Source organism: Callorhinus ursinus, unplaced genomic scaffold, assembly GCF_003265705.2.
Source record: "Callorhinus ursinus isolate GAN/ISIS: 27379988/994484 unplaced genomic scaffold, GSC_fseal_2.0 scaffold18, whole genome shotgun sequence".
Lineage (NCBI taxonomy): Eukaryota > Metazoa > Chordata > Mammalia > Carnivora > Otariidae > Callorhinus > Callorhinus ursinus.
This window is the reverse complement of record NW_027397080.1, coordinates 4,426,082-4,451,116: the sequence shown is the minus strand read 5'-3', so window position 1 is coordinate 4,451,116 and position 25,035 is coordinate 4,426,082. Positions and strand designations below refer to the sequence as shown.

The 25,035-nt window shown below is 49.1% G+C and overlaps 1 protein-coding gene across 3 annotated transcripts in view; it reads right to left on the bottom strand.

Moving 5' to 3' along the window:
• The window catches only part of HIVEP3 (HIVEP zinc finger 3), a 474,303-nt gene that overhangs the window by 207,898 nt on the left and 241,370 nt on the right, over positions 1 to 25,035 (bottom strand). The window contains exon 1 of one of the 3 annotated variants that reach the window (XM_025856323.2): positions 20,359 to 20,603. The exons of the other annotated variants lie outside the window; for them this stretch is intronic. The gene's annotated coding sequence lies outside the window, so the exon portion shown is untranslated. Of the gene's footprint in view, positions 1 to 20,358; positions 20,604 to 25,035 lie in introns of those variants that run through there. 3 annotated transcript variants of the gene reach the window in all.

Genomic DNA, 25,035 nt, shown 5'->3' with positions numbered 1-25,035 from the left:
AAACGAGAGGAGTCACGCTACCTGATTTGGAGGCTGACTGTATAATTAGAGCAATCAAGACTCAGAATATTGGCAGAAGGATGCATCCATACATTACACTGGAACAGCCAACCCAGAAGTGACTCTGCATAAGAACAGATTGGACAAAGGAGCAAAACACAATTCCACAAAGTAAAGACAGTCTTTTCAACAAGTGGTGCTGGAACAACTCGATTAGCCACAGGCAAAAGCAGTGGGGCTCAACCCAAACCACAGACAGTCCTTCATACCGGATTTAACTCAAAATGGGTCAGAGATTTAAACATAAAATGTAAAACTACAAACTTCAAGAAATAACATAGGAGAAAATATTCCAAACTCAGAGCTCAGTGAAAAGTTCCCAGACATGACATCAAAAGCATCATCCAGAAAAGATAAAAAAAAAAATCAATAAATCGGACCTCATCACAATGAAAACCTTTTGCTCTGCAAAAGACCCTAGAAAGGGGATGAAAAGACTAGCTACAGACTGGGAGGAAATATTTGCAAACTACATTATCTGACAAACAGCTAGTATATAGAACATATAAAGAACTCTCAAAACCCAACGGTGAAAATAATAATCCAATTAGAAAATGGGCAAAAGACATGAACAAACACTTCCCCAAAGAGGATATGCAAAGACAATAAGCACATGAACAAATATTCAATATCATTAGCCATTAGCCAAGTGCAAAGTAAAACCACACACAAAAATCACAACACAGGCATTAAAACAGCTAAAGTTAAAAGTAGTGAAAATACCAAATGCTGGCAAGGATGTAGAAAAACTGGTCTTTCATACATTGCTGGTGGGAATGTAAAATGGTACACCCACTCTGAAAGACAGTTTGGCATTCTCTTAAAAAACTGAATGTACACTTAGCATATGATCCAACAATAGATACAAACTTCTACCCACGTAACCTGTACACAAGTATTCACAGAAGCCTAACTGGTAAAAAGCCAACCCTGCCCTTCAAAAGGTGAATAGTTAAACTGTGGTTACATAAAATATTATTCAGCAATTTTTTAAAAAAGGAATAGGCTATTGATACACACAACTACCTGGATAAACCTCAAGGACAATATGCTGAGTAAAAAAAAGACAACACTCACAAGAGGTCAGATAATGTATGATTCAATTTACATAACATTCTCAAAATGACTGAGTTGTAGAGATGGAGAACAGATTAGTGGCTGTCGGCAGCTGGAAATGGTTGGAGGGAGAGGGGTGGCTATGACTAGGAAGAGTTAGCATGACGGAGATCTTTGGGGTGATGGAATAGTTCTGTATCTTGATTTGGGTGGCAGTTCCATGAATCTATATGTGTGATAAAATGACACAGAACCATAGGCACACATTGTAATAATGTCAATTCCTGGTTTCGCTATTGTACTACAGTTATGTAAGATGCAACCATGGGGGAAAACTTGATGCAAGGTATGTGGGACCTCCAGGTACCATCTTTGCAACTTCCTGTGAATCTGGAATTTACATTTCAAAATAAAAAGTGTTCTTGAAAAAAGAAATAGGAACTATCCTGAAAACAGAAAAGGAAGCATATGCCCTTTGACCTCAAAACTCCACTTCTATGGATTTATCTACATTCATTGATATGGAGAGACATTCACAATACACTATTAAGGGAAAAAAACCGCTTAAAAGAAGTACGCAGTTTTTGAGGGTTTTTTTCCCCAAGTTTATGCAAATATATCAGCTGCAATCTCCATAAGGTCTGCATCATTAACTCCCGGATTCCTAGCTCCCAGGAAAGTGCATGACACAGAGAAGGCACTCAATACATATTTGTTGAGTAAACATGTAAGACACACATATTTGCACAGGAAAACGTCTAGAAAGTTCTACAACATGTTATTAGTAATCGTTACCTCAAAGTAGAGGGATTTGGATTAATTAGTTATATTCCCTTCAGTTGATTTGTATTTTCTACTCTTTAGTGATGATAATTATGTATTATTCATAGACTATATTTTTTAAAAGTCAACAATTACAAACAAAGTGTAGAATGTTCTGTGGTGCCCTCCAGTCTGAACTGGACAAATCTAGGGTCGATATGGTCGGGCCACACTCAACCAGGGCTGCCCACCCCAGAAGGTTTTGTGAGGCCCCCCAGGCCATCCACAAGGACTCGGTTTCCAGGACTTTGGTCTGAAGGACACCATGTTGAAAGTGAGAAATCTTGTAAGAGATTTGAACAGTGAGGACCCCAAAGAGCCAGAGAGTTGACGGGCTGACATTCAGAGCAGGAGCAGTGCTGGATATGGGGTCTATGGGGAACGGGTGGGAAAGTGTCAGCCTTGGGGCAAATCTGCTCTAGACACAAGCTGAGGGCAGGTGCAGGATGGAAATCTGCAAATGCGTCTATCCACCAGACTCTCATGCATGGCCTTCAACACTGCAGTACGCCAGGGCCATGGTTCCCAAAGATTCATCTGAAGAGAGGCTACACCACAATTTCCAGGAAGCTTCATAAAATATAGGGGACCTGAACCTGAACCTCTGGGGATCAGGCCCAGGAATGTGTCATTTTATAAAACGTCCTGCGTGACTGTGATGTACAGAAGAGCTGGGAGACTCCAGGCTGGAGGCAGAAATCCAAAACAGTATGATGCTGGACAGATAGACTAGTTGTTGCTTTGCTCTTTGTGCTGACGTGGCATAAGACCTGATGATCATGGCTTTGTAAGAAGCCTTTTCTCCAAAGAGTTCAGGGAATTTTAAGGACAGTCCTGGAATCTTAGACACCTCCCCTTTAAGAGAACCAAGGCTATGGTCCCCAATGCTTCCCATTAGAGTACTGTGACCCTCTGCTTTCCCAAAAAGAACTCACTTTCCCAAGGAGCCCCCCTCACTCCCTCTTGTGTCTATTGTGGTCTGCTTTCCATCTCTAGGAATTTACCTATTCTGGGTATTCTGTGTCACTGGAATAATACAATATGGGATCTCGTGTCTGTCTTCTTCCACTTAGAGTGTCTTCAGGGTTCATCCGTGTTGTAGCTTATGAAGAATTTCACCCCTTTTATGGCTGAATACAATTCCATTGGATGAATATACCACATTTTGTTTATCTGCTCATCTGTTGATCGATATTTGGGGTCTTTCTGCATTTTGGCTACTGTAAATAGGGCTTCTATGAACATTGATGCATAAGTTTTGGTTTGAACACCTGTTTTCCAATCTTTGGGGTACATACCCAGGAAGGAAGTTGCTAGTTCACATGGTAACCATAGGTTTAACTTATTCAGGAACCTCCAAAGTGTTTTCCACTCTCACTCACTCTTGCAAGGCACCCAGCATCCCAGCCTGTGCCCTGGCATCTTGGGAGATGATGCCAGAGTTAAAAGATCTGGGGGGTCAGGAGACTTGGTTACAGGTGTGACTGTGACCCCTACAAGCTGTGAAGCCATGTACTGGTCATTCACAGCTTTGTACCTTGGTTTCCCTGTAAGGATCTCACAGGGTGTCCTGAATCTTGAGCCAGACATTAACCGAGATTAAGGATGAGAGCAGTAGAGCAGAGGCGGGGGCAAGGGCTCTGCCCGGCCCCATCACTCAGTGATCACAGTCCCTGGGTAGTTGGAAAGCCTCAGTTTCATCATCTATGCAATGGGGTGAATAAAAGGACCTGCCCCCATGGGACCACTGTATTACATTAGTCAGTTCATGTAAAACAGTAGCTGCAAAGCCATCCCAACTTAGCTACTGCTCTGAAATGTTGCCACCTATTAGCAATCCTGGTAGCAAGGGACACATGCTTGCTTTCTCAGCTTGCACCCTATTCATACCACCCCTCTTCACTTTCTCTGCTTCTCTCTCTAGGCTTCTCCGATGGGACCCTTCTCTCTCACAAGGATAGGTCGATGCACAACTGACCTCTGGATTAATCCTTCCTCTGTGTTCCATGCTTCTTTGTGCAACCTTTATTACCTTCAACCTGAGTGTAGACTCTAGCTTGATCTTTTTGTGCATCTCCTCTAGGGCCTATTATACAGTAGGTACTCAATAAATGCTTGTTGGCTGAATAAAGGAAAGAAGGAATTTTTTTTCCACCAGGGCATTGGCCCTGGAGCTGGTCATGACATAGGGACCTGGGCCTTTGGGGTCCTCTCCCATCCCGGGAGCAAGAATGTGCCAGAATCCTCCCACAATGCCTCTCCCCAGCCCGGCCATCCGACAAGCAGTAGAGTCAGAGGTCATGTCAGGATCCAGGAGTGAGCAGAGCAGAGCAGTGACAAGGCTCAGCCACCTGTCCCCACTCTTGTGTCTCAGAAGGTGGTGAGGAGCAGACATGGGCCCTCCTGCCCTGGCCTTCAGCCCTGCCCCATCTGTCCCCTACTTGATCTTCCCTCTCAAGTATAGGCCATGCTCTTTGTTGAAAATCAAAGATGCTCTGGGAGAAAGTGCGTGTGGCCAGACCTGGAGGCACTGAGATGGCTATTCTAGTGGGGCAGGTGATGGGGACACTTGGAAAAAACATTACTGGTGAAGGGATCCTAACAGAGAGAGGTCCTGGCCGGTGTGTGTATGTGCACGTGTGCATGCACACATGTATGTCTGTGTGTGTGTGCCTGTGTGTGCCTGTGTGTGCGTGTGTGAAGGTAGTGGAAGCTGTCTCTCCTTCCCAGAGCCCAGCCAGCTTAATCGTGCAGAAGCAGCATAGTCTGGGCAGCGGGGGCTGCACACCTGCCGATGGTGACAGGACGCCTGAGAATGTGAACACTAACACGCTAACTGGAGGCCAAGTTCAAGGAGAGTTCACACATCAACAGTGCCACAGTCACCTTGGGCACCTTCCCTCGGGCCCATCCATTGATGCCCTGGGAGTCAGGAGCCTTCTCTTTCACACCACTTTCTCATCTCTGCTCTGAGCTGCCACTGTCAGCTGAGATGCACGCTCAGGGGACACACTGCGGACAGCCTGCCCCATCCCGAGGCCTCTGTTCCCCAAGGACATGGCCTGGAACCCTGGGGCAGCTGTCCTCCCCAGCCGCTGCTCCCCTCCTGCTTGGGGCTCCCGGGAATCTTTCCCCTAACCACCACACTCGGTCTGGCTTGCTGTGTCCCTCCCAGGGAGCGCTCCTCCTCTCCCACACTTGCTTGGCCCTGCCACCTGCTTCCATTTCCAGCTGGATGCCCCACCTCCCCGAGCAGCCCCAGCTCTGTGCCCCCTAGAGCCTGAGCACCCTTCGCTCTTTAGACCCGTGGTCTCCAAATGTGGCACATATGCCCATTCTTATGGGCACAGGAAGAAAATACCAGGGCTGCCGTTCCCATTGTTTTCATCACATCCTTCTACAACTCCTAGTTTTTACATGTTTTAGTAGGGACAAAATGTATTAACACAGTAGTTCAATTTATAAGTAAATAAAAAATGTGGATGCTGGTGCGTGGTCTTAGAAACACTTTTCTAGAGGAGTATACAGTCAATAAAGTTTGGAGACCATTCTAAAGGAGGTAAGACACATATAGTGATAACTCTAATTCTGTGTTTGGTGACAAATGCCAGGATAAGGGTGAAGGTTCAATGCAGTACAAGTTCAGAAAGCATGTGATTGTCACCAACAGAAGGTGGGAGGAGAATCAGAGACATCTTCCTAGAAGGGGTGGCTTTGGGGCTGAATGTTGAAGGACAGGATGTGGCCTGTGGCCATGGGAGGGAAGGGCTGGCCCCCTCGGGTGGAAGACACTTATGGGAGCAAGGACGCCGGGGCTGGGAATGAGAAGCACACAGTGGGCACCGGGCCCGGGGTCCTCAGCATCAGGCTAAAAGCAGGAACGGATGGGATATGAAGGGCGAGCTGGGAGCAGACGAATATGCAGAATATCAGAAGGAGCTCTGAATATGCAAGGGGTGTTCAGGGAATGCACAGGAGAAAGGGAAAACAAGGGCAAGCCAGTTCTGAGGAGGGAAGAGATGCAGCCCAACTGGGTTTGGGAATCTGAGCATGGGAGGGGAGTATGAGACAGGCTGGGGGGACTGGATGGCTAGTTGGGAGATGGAAGGTGATTGTCACACCCAGCACAGAGGCCCTGAACTTCAAAGAGAAGAAGGCAGAAAGGAAAGGAGGCGGGTGTGGGGAACACCAGAGAAGCCGCGTCAAAGAAACGTTGTAACTTCTGGAAAAGCAGGGGTAAGCTGAGGACAGGAAGGGCAAGGGAGGCTCACCCTTCAATGCCCAGCTACCGGAGGTACCGGAGGGATGGCAGCAGGTGGGGCCCGGGAAATGGAATGCTGTTGTATAGAGCAACGACCTGAAGGTTAGAGGGTCTGGGTTGCTGGGTTGGTGGTTTGTATAAAAAAGATGAGTTCCCCAAGGGCTAAAGCTTTTGGTGGGAACCTTTATGATGGAAATAGGTCTCCATCTTCATTCTACAAATATTTTTGCATACCTTCTATGGGAAAAACATCGAGCCAGACACTGGAGACCTAGGGAGGCAGCAGAAATGCTGTCCCTGTCCTCAGGGGTCCCCTGTCCCATAGGGAGACAGCCCCATGGAGAAGTTTTTGACAATCCGTCAGCTGAGGGCTCCAACACGACCCCAGACGAGGCTTCACAGAGGTGACATTTTACACTTGGCCCTGGCTCAGTAGACAGAGCTGTGTCCTGAGAGCAAAGCCAACCTTTCTTCATGACTCAAGGTCATGGTAATAATCAGCTTTTAGGCCATCATCATGGCATGGGTGGCATGGATCAGTGACTGAATTGGCATGGGTGCTGGGTGCCCATGACCTCGCATTTTCAGAGAAAACCAGGGCATCAATTGTGTTACCCTCTGCCAAGCAAGCCAAACTCAGAGTGTGCAGTGCATGGCATTTGGATTTGCAACCCCTCTCACTCTTGTCTCTCAGGCTTCTTGCATGTCCTTTCATGTATTTCTGGATTTGGGGAGCTCCCAAAAATTTGTGGGGAGAAGGGCTCCAGCCTTCTGAGTGCTGGAAAAGCCTAACTGAGCAGTCTGACTTGTTTTAATTAATTTTTCCCCCTCCCTGGTCCCATCAGCCTTGTTCCTTTTTCCACCTTCCTCATCCCCCCAACTATTTATAAGCCCCTCTTCCCTCAGTCTACAACCCTGTTCCTTTCTCACTCTTTGAGTTCTTCCTTGTAAGGTCTCCCCAGGGAGGGAGGTCCCCCACCATCCAGCCCCAGACTCATGTCCTATTGCTTAACCCTGACATATCCTGACACTTAGCCCAGTGGAAATGGCACGAGCTTTCCAGTCAGCCAGATGTCAGTCAGCACTTGGCTCTTACACCTACTAGCTGAGTGTCTTTGGGAAGATCTCTGAGCCTTGTACCCTTAAGAGCAATATGGTTTGCCACAGTATTTTTTGTTTACAAGTTAACCTTTAGTGTTGATTCATTTTATAGTCTGTGTCACAAATAATGTGTCGGTAAAATTAAGGCAAGAAGCAAATTGAAATTAGATTTTTACCTCTAGACCTAAGCAAGGCTCTTGCTGGACAACCCTGTGTACAATCATGACCCCACACCTTCCCAGTCCCCTTTTCCACCTTCCCCATGGCACTTACCATGTATGACAAGCTATACATCAATCTCATTGTCTTCCGTGTCCTGTCATTCTACCCGCCTAGAATGTAAGCTCCACGAGGGCAGGGATTTCTCTGTTTTGTTCCCTGCTATATCCTCAGAACCTTGGACAGTTCTTTATGCATAATAAACACTCAGAAAGCATTTACTGGTGACTGGATAAATGAATGACTATCATGGGGCTGTTTGGAAAGCCAATGAGATAATGCTTGTAAAGTGCCTGGTACAAAGCCTGACATCTAGTGGGTGCTCAGTAATGCCAATCCCCTTCCAGTTTCCCATCCCTTTGCTTTTCTCCTCCTGTTTGGCAGTAAGGACTTCATGTACTGGCATCTCCTTTGGGGGAGTGCCCTTGCCTAGACAATGCCTGCTCCTTCTTTCTTCCCAAGTGTCCCTCCAAGCCTGCCCAGACCCACACTGGCTGAGATATGCCTCCTGTGACAGTTTGCTCCTGCCCTCACCTCTTGCTGGGCTTGGTCCAGTGTGTGTTAGGAACCCAAGAATAAACAGGAGCATGGATTCTCTGAGCTGGAAGCACTTTTGATCATCTGGCCTCAACTCTTCCATCCTTGGTAGCATCTCCTTCCATTAGATTACATTTGTCAGGAGATGAACAGGAAGCTTCAGGCTGAGTTTGCTCAGGATTCATTATTACCTTATTCTTCTTAGCTCTGTTTATCCTTTCATCTCATGAAGGTATTTGGAGTAGAAAATAGAAAATATCATTCTCTCTCACTTTACAGATGGAGAAACTGAGGTCAAAAAAACTAAAAAACTTGCCTCCTAGGCCTGGCTCTGAGCCAAGCTGCTCTCCGTTCCCTCAGGCTAACTTATAAACGCTCATGTAAACTTCCCATGGAAACAAGTCGGGCACTTCTACCAATTTACAAATTTGCAGAATTATAAAACATTGGTGCTAGAATTGACCTTAACACGCAAGGCAGTCAGCTCCTTGGATGTATAGACCCTTGTTAGCCAGCTTCCTTTCTTACAAAGCGAAAGCTGCCTTCTTGGGGATGAGAGGAACTCCTTTTGTGGGCCAGGAGGAAACCCACTGGTCCAGAAGGAACTGCCTTTGTCTCATCCACACTGAGAGCTGCTGCCTCTGGAAGTTGGCAGAGAGGAAGCTGCAGGGTTTTGACCTAGGCTATTCCACATGTAATTTCAACAGTTCACTAGAAGTCTGAAACCTGCCCTGTTGGCTTTTCTGAGCCCAATTAAAAAGGTTCCAGTGAAATCTGATCTCTGAGCTCAGGGCTTTTCCTCAGGGCCTTAGGCCAGCGGCATGCTCAGACATCCAGCTGGTCTCCCCACAGACTCCTCATTGCAGCCATTGCAGGAAAGAAGAGCCTTGTGATGTTAGGAAGTCCCATTGACCTCATGTCCATTCTGCTGCAGAAGCACTTGGCCAAGGTGTTGCAATGCAAGTCCTTTATGACCAGTCTCTCTTACCATCACGGCCCCAGGAGGTTGAAAATCACGCACCAAATGGTTCTTTTTTGCAGCAAGAATCATTTCTTCCACTCCTTAACTTTCAGGGATCTCAGGCCCTGAAACAACAGAGTATCCAAAGCTGGCCACAGGGATCAGCCTTTGCATGTGGAAAGCAGTGTCCACTTTCCAAAGCATTTCACATGCCTCAGCTCATCTGGTCAGCCCTATGAGGGGGCAGTGACTCGGGGCTACTATAAAGTTGAGCAAGGGGCCACAGAGCAGACAATCAAAAAGCAACTTCATTTTTGTCTTCCCCTGGCCCGTTAAGCCTGTGCTGAAAAGCTGGTTCTCCTCTGCCCCTTGGAAGAAATCCAGTGCACATCCCATAAATTTCCTGGTCACTCTCAGGTGATTAAAAGTTTCTAAGAACCTTGGAGAAAGGACTGATTCTAGCACTGGGGCACAGAAAATTACAAGTCGAGTTGGGAGCATCTTGTAGTGCCAGAAAGTAAGAAAGTGTTTAAAAAAGAAAGGAAGGTGGTGATTAACATAACAATAAAAAATTTTTAAAAAGGAAGGAAGGAAGGAAAGACAAGATGGAGGCTTGTCAGAAGGACACAGGAACCAACCAGAAAAAGCTTCCAATGACCGAAAGTGGAACAATTTGAGTAACAAAACAAATAACGGTAGTATTGTATTATAATTCAAAGAATAAAATAAATATCCACGAGTCCGTACTAATACAAATAACTTACTGAATAAAGAAATAAATGGAGAGAAGGGATAACACTTTCTTACAGAAGAATTCCAAATAGTACACAGGCAAGTGAGGAAAATACAAAATCACTATTAGACACCACAGTAACAATTGCTACAAGCAATATCCACTGATGCATGCTGAAATTGGGGGGTAAAACTTAAAGGAGAAACAGGATATTTGCATAGCCTCAAAGTATCTCTCCTCAAATTCTTTGTAATTACTGTGGTGAGGTTTTTTTTTTCAGATTTTATGTATTACTTATTTGAGAGAGAGCTTGAGTAAGAGAGAGAGCACAGGATCGGGGGGAGCGGGAGAGGGAGACGCAGGCTCCCCGCTGAGCAGGGAGCCAGACACGGGGCTCGATCCCAGGACCCCGGGATCATGACCTGAGCCGAAGGCAGACCCTCAACCGACTGAGCCACCCAGGTGCCCCTACTGTGGTGATTTTAACAGGGGTCTACAAATTCCTTGCTATTCCTCCCTCCCAGAGGTGGGGATTAGTGTCCCCCACCTCGTGCATGGGCCGGATATGACTGGCTTCTAACTCACAGAGTATGGAAAGGGGATGACAGTAACCACACTGTGGGGACAGCTGGTAGACACCACCTGACCAAGTGACCAAAGTAGTAAGTAATGTCGAGGTGGTGCACCCCTGAGGTGATGCAATGAGAAGGGGACAGCACCTCCACGGTATTTTCCGCTAAAATTCAGATTCTCAGTCTAGTCACGAGAACAATAGACCAGGCCGGCATGCTTCAAAAGCATCAGGGTCATGAAGGACAAGAAAAGCCTGAGAAACTGTCACAGAATGAAGGCACCTAAGAAGGCATGACAAGTAAATGCAATGGGGGACCCTGGATGGGACACTGGCACAGGAAAAGGACATTGGTGGGAAAGCCTGAGATGTCAGAACACATGGTCTGTAGCTTAGCTCACGGTATTGTGCCAGTGTTCATTTCTTCGGCTTGACAAACATGCCACAGCCACGCAAGATGCAACTAACATCAGGGGAGCCTGGGCACAGGGTGTACCGGAACTCTCTAGAGCATGCCCTGCCGACAAGGTGTTGCCCCCAACGGGCAAAAGTTGGTAGTTGGGTGGGAAAAAAAAATCTGTTGTGACAATGGTTTGTGGTCACAGGACATAAATTCATATAGAGCCTATCTGTGGTATTAAAATTTCATGGAGGATCAATTATAGAAATGAACATCTAAAAAGGCTCCTGAGGTGGGGCAATAATGAAAAAGGAGGTTGAGACATGCTGCTCTAGAGGGAGAACAGCCCTGTGCAGTTCTTCTGTGAAGGTGAGAGTATGCAAATAAATAAATAAAATGCTCTGGTCACTTGTCCTCATAAAATAGTTCCACTTAAGTCATTAATTCCAGGCCAAACTGGAATAATAATAATAGGGAAAAAAAGGGAAGCTTTAATCAAATTAGAGCTTCTCCCCTTTGCAGCTTGGGCTGGCACAGGCCCTGGGAAAACAGTGTGGTTTGTCATCTTGTCTCCCTGGTGACCCTGTGTCTACCTGTCCCTGCTGGGCTGCCTCTGGCTCCTTCATGGCTCGGGTGGGGGCCACTGCATGAAGTAAGGGGCAGGAGAGGTCGTATCTGTCTCTCTCTGGGCTTGGCAGCTCTTCAAGCTGACTCTTCCTGTCTTGGGAAGTTTGGCTTCTTCAGAGACTCCTGCAGGTCCCTAGGGGGCTCTTCCTGATGCCCCCTCCATGGGTGATGCCATCTCGGGCGGGCCATGTGTGACCTCACGGGTTGTCAGGGCCCACACCTCCAGACTGCGCTCTTGGGGGAAGCTATTAAAAGCGACTCGGGCATGTGCGTTGTCTCTCTGCCGGTACCTACCCACACCTAGGCATGAACAAGAAAATATTTAGCGCCAGTGGCTAAACAGCATCCTCTGCTTCTAATCGCAAGGGCTTCTAATCCTGCTGATAGGAGGGGAGGGGGGGACGGAACAGCTCCCCTGCCTCCTTCTGTGCAGTGGTCCTTGCATCTGAGCCAGCGGCTAAGCCAGCTCAATGTGGATTTTTCTGTTACTTGCTGCCAAACACATCACAGCTCTCAAAGCCAATCCCCGGATGTGCAGGAGAGGTTGAAAGGAAGAAAATGAATGAAAAACAACCGAAAATGAAGGAAATAAAGAAGAGCCAAGAAGATGACAGCTGTCGGAAGTGACAGAGAAGGAGGGTAGAAGCAAAAATGGGATGGTCTCAACAAACCAGAGATCAGTAGTGGCAGAGAATCCAGAGAAGATTTCCTCATGTCCTTACGACATACTGGCACTGCTCTGAGCACCTCAAACGCATCACTTGTCCCAGAGAGCAACCCATCTTACGAAGTTTCTAGGAAACAGGTTCATGGAATTAGAGGGTGATAGAATTGGGACCCGAACTCGGGTCAAGATACAGTCAGGTTCAGACCAGATTCAGGAAACGGCTATTGGTGAGCCCGACGCCGTGCAGGGGGCTTTCCTCCCATCACCCCAGTTTCTCCAGTGCTGGCTCTGTAAGGTAGAGGCTGCCTCCTGCATCCCACAGATGGACAAACAGAGCACAGAAGAGTGAAGTAACTGGCCAAGTGACCAGTGGCACTAAACCTAGAACCCATGTCTTGGGATTTCTAGTCGAATATTCTCTCTGCTTGGCAACTCTGCCTTTTTTCATCTTCAGGAATAAAAGCAAAAAACAACAACATCACAGAGTGCAAAACACTGAAATGACTGCACCGGTCACTAGACTGCTGACCTCCCTGTGTACCAGTGGTACACAGCCACGGCTCAGAGCGTCCTCAAACGCCGCCCTGCCTCCTCCTGTCCAGACACCTGCAGCAAGCCAGCATCTAAAGAGGGAACCTGGGCCTCTGGGAGGCGGTGCTGGTGTCACGGCCTGCATCAGCCTTGGCCAATTGTTCAACGCTTGCAATGCAGTGTCTAATGAACATACATTTCTTTGGTGCCTCCTCTTTTCTAAATAATTGTGTGGCCCTTACCTCCGACACGCACAGATGAGAAAGTTCAGGCCCTGAGAAGACTGCATGGCTAGTTAAGATCTGAGCTGGGCTTGAACCTAAGTCCTCAGACTTTCGGTCACGTTCTTTCCGCTTTCTATGGCCTTTAATCACTCAAATGGAAAAGTTTGCACTATGTAGAGCAAAGAGCTTTAAAACAGATTAGAAAATACTACAGAGCAGGGATGAGTCTTTGTGAAAGAGGCCTGCTAGTTAAAAACAAATTCAACACTATTCGCAAAGATTCTTAGTAGGCCTGAGATTTAACCAAAAGACCAAGAATGTATTAAATGTGTGGTGGATTGAATTAATATTTGTGCTATTTACTCCCTCCTTGCAGTTGCGTTCGACATCCCTACTCTCTGGCATGTCACCTGCCTGAGTGTCCTGGGATCATGTTTCTGCCCTGTTGGCTCTAGGCTTGGTCCTGTGACATGCTTTCTCAATGAGACGCTTGGGGATGATGTTTGCCAGGTCTGAGCAGAAGCTCTTTAGTTGATTGGCAAGTTCACCTTGGCCTCTCTTGAACCTACCCCCTGTAGCAAGAAAACAGTCTGTCTCAGGTTGCACTGCTCCTTCAGCTCGGGTCCCAGAATAGGAAGACACGTGGAAGCATTCGGGGCCCAGAGATGCCACTGTCCTCACGTAAAGTGAGCATGAAATAAATATTTATTCTCATAAGTCATTAATACATTGGGTTGTTTGTCCCTGCAGCATGAGTGGACTGATACACTGGGAGCAAAGGATGCTTTGAAAATTTTAAGAATAAAAATGAATTCAGTATTAGATTTTAAAGGTCTGCTCCTTCTAAGTAAATATCTTTTTTGAGACAGAACCCGGTTACCTAATATGCATGTACTTAGTAGATATTTGGATTTTCCAGAAATACTTTTACACAAACTTTTCAAAAGGGCTTGTAATCAATAAACCATGGACTGTATGTATTATGGAACTCCTGGGGTTTCTAGATAGATTATTCAGAAACAGGGAAAAAAAGTCACATCTTGCCCAATACAAGGAACTGATTCAGAAGATGATTAAGTAATACCTTTAGAGTAAGGACTCTTAGGACCATCAAATTCAACTCAGACCATGTGTGGATTTTCACTTAAGGTTTCACAACTACTATTTTTGGTAAGAGAATATCTAAATCAAAATCTGGTTTGGGGGTTGAAACATGAAAACTTTGAAACAAACACTTATTCACTCATTCCATTTCTCTCTTTCTATCCATCCACTCATCTACCCATCCACCCACACATCCACACATCCATCTATCTATCCATCCAACCATCCATCCACCCATCCATCCACCCACACATCCACACATCCATCTATCTATCCATCCATCCATCCATCCATCCATCCATCCATCCATCCATCCTTCACGATCTTGATATAAGACAAATATCAAAAGCCTCCCTCTTGGTAGTCATTATGGGAGAAGAAATTTCTGTGGAGCATATAAACTTGAATCAAAACAGATTCCCTTAAGAGGAGCTTCAGACATTATACTGTTCTTTCTGGCAGTTGTTGGCTCCAAAAGCTAAAATGAAAGCCTCAAGTTACCCAAACAAGTCTGATACTCTTTCAGATCACCTCAAGGCTCTAGGAGGATGGCAGGCATGGTTTCTATACTTGAGCTTCCAACATGGAGATTCCATGATTTTTATGGATTCACTGTGTGGCAAAATAAGCCACATTGCTCCTGATATCAAACCACCAGAAGGATCAGCAGGTTACTCTGCGGATAACCCGATGCCCCAGGGTTCTGCTTGCTCAGCTATGGAGAGTTCCTGGAACTGTCCCAGAAGTTAAATGTGGACACATATGCCCCTGCACCCAATTTCTATGCGTTCACTGTCGTGATGAATAGATCACAGAAGATCTAGTGCAGGGGGAAATCTACAAATGTTTGGGCTTCCTGCCATTGAAATAACAGTAATGATAAAAGAATGAGCTCCTTGGCATTTAAACAAAGCCCTCAGTCAGAATGTGGACAAAAGGAAAGAGGCTGCCTGATCGGGCCCTGCCCATGTAGTCCACAAAAGAAAATCTAATGGACTCCAGAGTTTTACAAAGGCAAGAAACCTGTTCTTGTCATTGAGGCTGGGGGCCTAGAACTTAAACACCTGCCACATACTCATGGAGAAAAATAAGAGAGCCTTTTCTTGAAAGAGGTGGTGAGCTCAGCAGCATAGACATCTCCTGAGCACGCCCTTTGTGCCAGGCGTCACTGGGCCACATCCCCCCTTGAGCCGGTGTTTAGGGCAATGGTGTGCAGGTGTGGGTGTGTGAGCATGCTCTGGGGGACAGGATCAGGCGGACCTGGCACCTGAGGGAGCTTCCTTCCACTGCTGGCGCTGGGGAACCTGGGTCTGTCTGTGGCTCAGTCTGCCCATCTGTTGATGAAAGGTGGCCCTGTCCTTAAGCAGGTGAAGATGAGCTTGCAGATGAGTCTGTGTGCACTTCAGGGGGTGCTGGCTTTTAGGTGTGCCCGTGGCATTACCCACATCTCGTTGCTTCCTGGCAGTCTTCAGGGTTGGGGCATGAGGTTGTGGCTCCCGTCTGCTTCCAGGAAAGAAGGTGTTCCCCTCCCCATGTGTGACTCTTGTTCATTTAGAGGGCTTCGGAGAAGGGAGTTCTGGGAACAGGCACTCACCCTGCCATCTTTCTGGAAATCCCTTTGGCTGCTTTAAAGACTGAGGGAATACCTGCTATTCCTCCCCCTCTCCTTTCTGGCACCTATCTTTACTGGATGCAGCACATACATTAGGTGGCAGACAGCGAACTAAGTTCCTCCTCTGAGCTCTGTGGCAGTTTTGGGAGGAAACAGAGAGGGCAGGAGGAAGGTGACCCGCCCAAGGCCACATGGACACTGAGCAGTAGCAGGGGGTCCAGCCGGGGACTCGGGCTCCTGATTTGGGTTCCGTTTCCTCGGGCCACTCCTGGAGTGGGCAGGAGAACCGCGGGAGGGGAGAGGCCCTGGCTGGGGCGGGCGGCCCCGGGTGCTGGGGGCCTGCCAGTGTCAGCGCCGAGGCCCATCCAGGGCTCTCCCAGCGGCTCCCCTTGGCCAGCAAGGAGGAAGCTCTGAATCCTGGGCTGTGGCCCAGAGGGAAAGGAAAGGGGCTTCTCTGTGTTTCTGACTGACCCCATGACCATCCAGGAACAAAGCAGGGCCTCACACTACCTCCTGCCACCAGCCTCCACCCAGCTGTTCTGGCCGCGCAGCCCCATCTCCCTGGCCTGTCTGCAGGAACACTGGGCATCTGTCAGCTTTCAGAATCGCGGCTGTGTGCCGAGGGCTCCAGGCCCAGTGGGGAGGGCCCACAGAGCCACAGGCCATCCTGCAAATCTCCAAACCCATCCGCCAGGGAAGCCAAATCCACAGTCCACGATATTTAACCATGATGTGCCCTAACACCCCACTGGGGATGGTTGCTCCCTTCCTTGATCTGATCGAATGAGTTCAAATGCCAGATTACAGCTCAAATGCACGTGCTTGCTGGGTGTGCCGAGGAAACAGCTCCAGGCTAAAGGTCAAGGTAGGTCATTTGCTAGATCTCGCCATGGCTCAGTGTGGTCATGTACCAAAGAGGAACAGGGGAAATTCACTGGAGGAGCTAATGTCTGCCGAGGGCTGCCCTGGGTCAGGCACGCGAGGCTGGTGTCATCCTCACAATAGACCCCCGCGGCCCGGCCCTGCCCTCTGTGAAGACGCCGGGGGACGATGGGCGTGGGATCACCAGAAAGGGTAGAACATGGCCCCACAACAGCGGTGGGCACACACATTCAACAAGCCCGTCGTCCAGCGGGTGGTTCTGGAGCAGCCGCATGTGCCAGTCACTGTGCACAACTGACAAATCCCTGTCTGCCCAGAGCGTACATTCTAGTATATTCGGCAAGGGTGCAAAGACAGCAGGTGATGCTGTCAGTCCTGCATTGACATAGAAGTTGACTTTTCCCCACTGTCAGTAACCAGGGCAGGTGGAGGAGACAAGCCAAGAGAGGTGCTTGTCATTGCCTGGGGTTGGAGTGGCCTGGGTCTGCTCTGTCCTGCCCCCCACCCTGGGCCCCTGGAGTGGCCCTTCTCAGCCCTGCAGGAGAGGGGGATTGCTTCTCTGTCCCAGTGGTCCAGGAACTCAGTGTGCGGCAGGGGACCTGCAGACCTCAGATGCAGAGCCCCAGACATCCGCCACCCCGCCCCATCAGCCCACCCTGAGCTGGCACACCACAGTCCTCTGGCTATAGAGCATCCCTGATGAGGGTACTTGAAATGGCAAGGAATCTCTGGAAATGCAGTGGGGACCCTGTGGTCCCCAGCTATAGGCTTAGCCTTACCCTAGGCAGGCATCCAGTCACATGGGTGGGGGTGGGGCAGGGCAGTGTGACGGCTGGTCCTGCACTGACACTGAATCTCTGTTCTAGGGACTGGGCTCTTGCCTCACTCACTCATTCACTCATTCACTTGTACAAGCAATGTTGATTGAGGAGGACCATGAGGCAGGCACTGTCCTAGGGGTTGGGTATACCCCAGAGGGTAAAACAGGCCAAGTCCCTGCTCTTACAGAGTTTATATTCTAGTGGAGGAGACATATTACTACATATGTCAGCTGGTGACAAGCGGTAAGAAGAAAAGCAAAACAGGGCAAGGGGAACATGGGACATGACAAATAGGGTGGTAAGGAAGAGCTCTCAAAGAAGGAGATACGTGAGCAGATGTGGGAAGGGTGAGAAAGAGCAAGCCAGCTGTACATCTGGGGGAAGAGCATCACAGGCAGAGGCTCACAGCATAGGCATATGGCCATGTACAGGAGTATGCTGGACAGCATGTGAGGGATGGTGAGGAGGACATCCCTGTCAGGCATCTCTGTCCCCTGGGTCTCTGCCCCCTGCTTTGGACGCTCCAGCCCCAGATGATGGCCACCTGCCTGAAGGGCTCTGGTTGCAGCCTGCCCCACCTCCCGGCTTGCCCTCCCCCCACTGCTGCCTGCTGGTGTCTTCCTGAAGGGCCCGGGCTGCCCAGGGGCATCTGTCTGTTGCGCACGTCCCCATGCTCTCCTAGCACCAGAGCAAGGTGGCGGCTGCATATCGGGGTCTGACGGCCTGGATCTTGATCTCAGCCGGCCATTCTCCACTTGGAGACGCCTGGGCAGATTGCCCTTTGTGACTCAGTTTCTTCAACCGGAAAATGGAAGTCCAGGGGCGGTAGTGAGAGCAGATGCATGACCCGTGCAAAGTGCCTCAGGAACAATGCTCAGCAAATATTAGTGGGGAAATATGAAGGCAGCAGAAGTCCTTTCTCCTGCCCTTCTCACCAGGTAAGGGAGGCCAGTGAGGGGTGCATGCCGCACAGGGAGAAAGTAAATGGGCACAAGCTTTGGGGTCAGACAGATGTGGATTTGAGCCCCAGCTGCATGCTCTTGCACAAATGACTTAACCTTTCCTAACCTCATTTTCCTCACTTTAATATGGAGATAGTGTCTGTCTCTCACAGGGTGTGGAAAAGAGTCAACGAAATGACATGAAGAGTCAGTGAAATGACATAAGAGACAATGAAATGACCCAGAACTGGCGCAGGATCAGCCGCTTCCCTGATGGCTGGGACCAGCCCTTCCCGGGAGCTAGTGAGGAGGTTTGAGATGGATGATCAGGACCACAAGAAGCACACTGGAGAGACAAAAAGACCCAGTGGCAGAGGCCCAGAGCCTTGGATGAGGGGCTGGTGGGGGTAGCAAGCAGCAGGCCCTGCGCAGAGAGCCCCACCGCACCACAGAGAGAGCTGGGACCATGCCAGGACCTGGAGCAGCGCTGGGGTAGATGGGGCCTGACCAGGTCACTGTCTGCCAAGTGGGGGGCGGGGCGCATGTGCCAAAGAGGGCACCAGGTGCTGGCACCAAGGGGGGAGTGTCAGCCATTGAACATGACAGGAAGGCGAGTGAGGGCACCTACGGCGCAATCCCGACAAGCCGGACCTGAGCCAGGTAAAGGCTGAGCAGGTGAGGGGCGGGTGGCAAGGACAGTTCCAAGACTGGCTCTGAGGCCGCTCCACATCCATCTTAAAGCGGCTGTGGTTGGGGGCCACCTCCTAATCCTCCCGGTCAGAGCAGGTCCCTTTGGCACTCCTGCAGGAAGGTCTGGGGGAAGGATGGGGGGAGCCCTTCCTCCCACATGGAGCTCAAACCAGAGTCCAAGCAGACACAGAAAGGGACCGGAGGTTCCACCTGACCCCAGGGAGCTTGACCTGATTGTGTCTGGGGCTCAGGAGTCTGAGCAGCTCAGATCAGCAACCAGGTCAGTTCCACAAACACGCACGGAGGGCTCTCTCTTGCAAGCGTGAGCCAGGCAAAGAAGGCAGCATGGGGCTGATTCATGAGGCAGGAACAGCAACTCTCTCCCCAGAGACGCCCAAGACAAGTGTCTGAGAAAGAAAAGGTCACCGTCTGCCAAGTAGGGGGCGGGGCGGGGGGCATGTGGCTAAGCTGGCTGGCTTAGCTCCACCAACATCTGAATGAAGAGCAAGAAGAACAAAAACCGAGAATTTTAATTACAAGTTCTTGCTTCCCCATTGTTCGTAATTCTGTTAATGTCTCTGGATCTCCCAGTGGCGACTGAGAATAAAAATCTCCTAAAACGCAGGGTTAGGTAGTGGGTAGAGAAATTTCCTTTGGCTTTATAGCCAACCGGAGGGAGGAGAGGAGCTGGCTGTGTGCCTTTGGGTAGACCAGGCACGTCTCTGAGCATCTCTTCCCTTTTCTGTTAAAATCAGAGCTTGGAGCAGACCATCTAAGGACCCTGGTATCTGGTGAGTCTACGCCACCGGGCAGGGAAAGTTATTGTCAGGGAAGTTACTGTGTGATGCTGTCCAAGTTAGAAACATCAGGGTCACTTTTAATTCCTCATTAAACCATAAATGCCTTTTTTTAAAAAAGACTTATTTATTTATTTGAGAGAGAGAGAGAGAGAGAGAGCGCACATGTGTGAGCAGGGGGAGGGGCAGAGGGAGAAGACTCTCGGGCAGACTCCCCGCTGAGCACAGAGCCCAGGGCTCAATCCCAGGACCCCAAGAGCACAACCTGAGTTGAAATCAAGAGTCAGCCACTTAACTGACTGAGACACCACCCAGGCACCGCTCTTTTTTTAAATAAATACTATTTCTTCATGATCTCCTTAACCAGCTCAATAAATGGTCATTGACATGAAATAAACCTGCTAAATCCAAATGGTTCCTCATTCTGTCTACTCTACCCTCTTAAAGAACTCTGGAAGCTGCTGCCTCTTTTCCACACAAGTGCCTCCATTCAACTCTGTGTCCTAGTAGGACCACAGTGACGATTTCCACTGTCTTGCCTCCAGCTTGCTGGTGTCCATCTCACCCTGAGACCATCCTCCACACAGCCCTGGGGTGAGCTCTTCCACCTTACAACGGCTCTTTAAAACCCTTCTGTGGTTTCTCAGGGTCAGTGGGACAGAGAAGGTGTGCTGGCCCTCATGACGGGCCCCTGCTTCCACCCCCTCCCCGTCGCCACTGTCCCCCAGCACGCCTCCTCACCTGAAGCCAGGCCCCACCACTGGCAGGTTTGGAGGGAACCAAGGCTTCTTGCCTCTGAGCATTGCACATGCTGTTCCTTTTGCTGCAACGCCCTTCTGTCACTTGTCATCCCTCACGTCTCCGTTCTGTTGTTTCTTCCTGCTGTTTCCAGCCTTCCTGCTGTAGCATCTCAGGGTAGAGCAAAGTATCTCCTCTGGTCCGTGGCGGCCCGTATCGCAGACCCTCCCTGCGCCATAGTTTTCAAACCTAGACCTCCCACACCAAACTAAATCTTTGGGGTTGCAGCTGGCTCTGAATCAGTGTTTGCCCTCGGGCGTCCTGCCACGTTCTCCTGGGAACCAGGTATAGAATCAGCACCTGGACAAAATCACAGGGATAGAAGTGCAGCCCTCTGGCCTGAGGAGGTTGCCGTGGGCTAGGCTTCTGTCAGGCGTGGGTGTTCGGGCCAAGAAGAGTGATGAGCAGTCGGGTGGGGGCCGGGGGGCAAGGAACAAGCCGGCAGAAAGGGCTCACATTCCACGCTCATTCCCCGAGTGAGCCACACTTCGGAAGTATCACATTAAAGAGATGAATCACACACAGACTCAAAGAGAGGAGGTTGCAGGGTTGTAAATCACTGGAATGGTTTTTATTTGTCAGAATGCTACAATAAATAATATCTCCGTGTGCCACTTAACAAAAGGACAGTGGGAAGGTGGGAAGCTGAGTGAGATAGGCCGGAGGGGCTCGCAGAGCCATTTGTGACGGGACGGTGGACAGGGTGCTTTCAGGACACTCTCCCGTCCCTGGGGCACTCTCTTCCTCGATGCAAAAAAAAAAAAAAAAAAAAAAAAAAAGATTATCTTTCCCCCCCTCTTCCTGAAAGCGCTGAGTCATAAGAATAACAGCATGAGGACAGTGAGAAATGCAGAAGAGTTTCAAGGTCATCTACCTCACCCCCCTCTTTGATAAGAGTAGCAGGCTGTCTTGCTGGAGATGACATTTGTGCGTTTTTCAGAATGAAGAGGGCAGAAAATCACCCACAGCCCACAGAGGGCAGAATCCCTCAGAAAGGAAAAGATAAGGCCACCGAGAATTGATGAAAGTCACTGTCCTTGCAATGGTAAGTCAGGGCAAGTGACCATGGCCAGAATCAAGGCAGGAAGTTCTTCCCAAAAGAGGTGCGGGGCTGGGCAAGTCGCCCATTATCTGGGGGAAGGATATAGAACTTGATCCTTTGGGCTTCCAAGGCTTCAAAGTAAAGCTGCCTGGCCCTGTAGGGACCATTCGGAAGAAGAAAGAGGGGGATTCCGGGTCTGCAGAGGGGCAGAGAGACACGTGACCAAATCAGGCTGAGTTACTCCAGGCAACCTGCCGCCTCTAGAGGCCGCTGTGCTTGCAGAGAGCATCTTTCCCTGGGGAAGCCCAGGCCCTGCCCACCACCCCCCCCCCGACCCTCCCACCCCTGGGGCTGCTATGGGGGCAAGGGGGGCTACAGGGCTGTGCCGCTGGAGATGGAAGGCACCAGCCACCTGCAGCTATTAAAATGTGGCTAGTCCAGCTTGAGATGTGCTGTAAGGGTAAAATACACACTAGATTTTGAAGACGTAATGTGAAAAAAAAAATGTCACATCGGCTATTAACTTTTTTTATATTGGTTACATGTTGAAAATAGAACGTTTTGGATATGTTGTGTTAAAGAAGATGTATAATTACTATTCATTTCAACTGTTTCTTCTTACCTTTTTTTTTAATGTGACTGCCAGAAAATTTAGAAGATTCATGTGATTCACATGTGTGGGTCGCATCGTATTTCTATGGGAGGGCACCTCTCTGGAGGAGCCCCTGGACTCGGAACAGGGAAAGTCTTTGCTCCTGACTTACGTGTCCTTACGTCTACGGGGGGTGGGGGGAGGCTTCCACTTTGCACTCCAGGATGTTCTGAGATATGGCAGCAACACACCCCAAACTGAGAGGGGGGTGGGGGTGGGGAGCCAGCTGGTTACATAAGTAATGGGACGGAGACCCAATTGTTTCCATACTTGCTCAAGCAAATGAATAAGATCTTGGCTTGGGATCAAGCCTCATGAATTCGAGACTAATCTTCCGAGCATCACATCCCAGTTTACAGAGAAAACACTCTTTTGAAACTATTAGTCATTCTAGTGAGGGAGCCACAAAACAGGGTCCTGGTTAGAGCGTAAGTTTTTACAATTTCTTTTTCTAGCAGGTAATTTAATAATCTCTATCAAAATCCTGTAGCCCAAACAAAACTGGACTTTCATGCCTGTCCCGGCGAGGTGATACATCCAAAAGAACACAAACTGAGTTTCCCCTGAGTTTCGAAAAACACAAATTCTTGACTGACGTCTCCCAAGAAGGTAGCAAAGGGAATTACCTGGCACACGTCAAGTAAGCTTCCTTAGTATCCCTAGCCATGATTCTCTTCTCCTACAAGGGTCACACCTGGCCAGCTTCTCCGATCCCTCTCTTCCCCTTTCTCAAGCCTGCCCTGCCATCCTTCTTCACACCCCTCTCCATGCTGGCCACGCTCTCCTTGGCCCATCTCCCTCTGGCAGTTTTCCCTTCTTGCCAGCCCTCCAGAACCTTCTGGTAAGATCAGTTCAGCTTCTCTCTCTGCCTTCAGTTCTCCACTCTGCCTGCCCATTTGATCAACCCAAGAGGCCCTAAAACTGACTGGGTAGGCAAGAAATGGGGGAGACGGAAGGTCCACACCCAGAATTTCACATCCTTTGAGCAAGTAAGTCCACTGCTAGGAAAGAGAACTTGCCTGGGAGGCAGGTGTCCTGGGCTGAAGGGCAGGCTCGGGTAGAGGATGCAGGCTCAGGCATGCTCTTGTCCCTGCTAAGCCCCAGGTGTTGCTCTGTGAAATTAGGTTACTAACACCTACCTCATTTGAGTGGGGGAGAGGCCGTGAGAAAAGCAGGCAGCAGGGAGAAGCAGAGCGTGCAGGCTCTGGGGCAGGCTGCCTGGGGGTGAATCCTGGCTCCTCATCTAGAAACCAGGGTTAATAATGGCACTTGTCTCTGCTCTACAAGCTGTTGAGAGGACTCAAGGAGTCAGTACAAGTAAATACGTGAAAAATGCCTGGCACACACAAGGCGCTCAGGAAATGTGACTTTCCTCTCTCCCAGCTACCTTTCTGGAGAACTTTTCTCACTCCCTCTTCTGCTTCGGGGCTGCTCATCTCACCCCGTCTGTCCCTGTGTTACACTTCCCATTGCCCTACTGCTCCTCTAGACCAGGAACCTGCACCTGAGAGCTCACAGGTCAAATCTCATCTGCCACCTGCTTTTGTAAATAAAGTTTTATTGGAACACAGATCCACTCATTCATTTCTGCACCATTCGTGGCTGCTTCAGCATTTCAAGTCTGAGTAGTTGTGACGGAGACCGTCTGATCCACACAGCCAAAAAATCTACTACCTGGCCTCTTACAGGAAAAGGTGTCTGACTTCTGCTCTAGACCAACACTGTCCCATAAACAAGTGATTTTGGTAACTTTCTAGTAGCCCCGTTTAAAAAAAAAGGAAAAAGAAAAACATGGTGAAGTTAATTTTTGTAAAGTATCTCATTTAACTCAATATATCCAGAATACCATCATTTCATTGAGTGACAAATATTAAAAAATGTTTAGTGAGGTACTGGAAACAGCGTTGGCAACTGTCACAGGCCTTCTGACGCTACAGTGGTCTCTTCTAGGCACAGAAGTGAAAATGAACTGCAGTATTTCCTAAACAATAAAGTGGGTTTAATGGGAAAACGTTCTACAGTGTTTTAGCTTTTAAATTCACATTTAAACGAAAATTACAAATCCAGTTTCTCAGTTGCACCGTTTACATTTCAAGTGACTGCCTTGTTGGATAGTGCAGACCTGGGCTATCACCCCCTCCCTGCATATATTATGCCCTTTCCACAGGCACACAGCACACCGCTTTGCTTTGTATTCTTTCACATGCAAGGTGATTTTCAAGCTGGGAGAGAAGAATTTTGGGTGAGGCGTGGGGCAGAGGTAGTGAGAGAAATAAGGAAAGGGGAAGGGGTGGATGTCCTTGACTGGTTCTGAGCCCCTGCAGAGAGAGAGATCAGACAAAGAAGCTGAAGGAACTATTCAAGAAGGGCTTCCTGTGACTTTTGGGCCCAAGCAAAACTGATTTGGGCCTCAGGCGACAAAGTGCCACCCATCTCTGTTCAGAGTCCAGACTGCCCTGTGTGTGTGTCCTGGAGGCCTGGGGACCACCCAGATAGAGTCCCCTGGCCAGGTGTGGCCACCATCTGAGAGGGGGAGGCAGGAACAAAGCTTCTCCAGGAAGCTTCTAGGACAGCAGCTGTGCATAAGCAGGAGCCAGAGCAGGAAGGGAGGGAGGTGACCACGGCTGGTGTGTGGGGGTGCGGGAATATGGAGGACCCCTTGAAGGATGCCTCAAAATCACTAGGAGACAGCTGGGGCTGCATCCAGATGAGCACAGACCTAGACAGGGACCCAGACAGGCAAAGTGGCCCTGACCGAAGGTGGCCCAGCCAGTAACCCCCTAACAGAAGCTTGGGAGACTGGGCCCTACCGGGGAGGAGCAGAGAGGGGCCTGAGCAGGAAGAAGAGACAGGGCTCCCCTTCGCAGGCGGGAACAAAGCACAGCGGACCCTGCTGTTCTGGTGTGCTCTGGGCCCTGCCAAGTCC